Genomic DNA, 271 nt, shown 5'->3' on the forward strand with positions numbered 1-271 from the left:
CTTTAAGTATGCTCTATTTTCTAATACTGCCCAATCACGCGAGAAAAATTAATAACAGTGATGTGCCATATCGTCACATATATTTATCCTTGTGCTTGTCGTATCAGACAGATTTTCTAAAAGAAAATATTCTCGATTAACAAATTGTATTATCGATTAACATAGTCGAATATTTCTAACGTACTATACATATCAGGCCTGGAGTACCAGGAGCTGGGCGCCCATTTTTGCAGATGCACTAAAAAATTGATATATAATATATATATATATA

At 32.1% G+C, this 271-nt stretch overlaps 1 long non-coding RNA gene across 1 annotated transcript; it reads right to left on the reverse strand.

The window, feature by feature from the left end:
- Positions 1 to 3: 3 nt before the first annotated feature.
- On the reverse strand, positions 4 to 239 carry LOC117152520. The gene is made up of 2 exons (XR_004462913.1): positions 185 to 239; positions 4 to 116 (listed from the first exon to the last, which is right to left on the reverse strand). It is a non-coding gene; the product is annotated as an uncharacterized LOC117152520 (long non-coding RNA).
- Positions 240 to 271: the final 32 nt, after the last annotated feature.

This window comes from Bombus impatiens, unplaced genomic scaffold (assembly GCF_000188095.3).
Source record: "Bombus impatiens unplaced genomic scaffold, BIMP_2.2 scf_4761, whole genome shotgun sequence".
Lineage (NCBI taxonomy): Eukaryota > Metazoa > Arthropoda > Insecta > Hymenoptera > Apidae > Bombus > Bombus impatiens.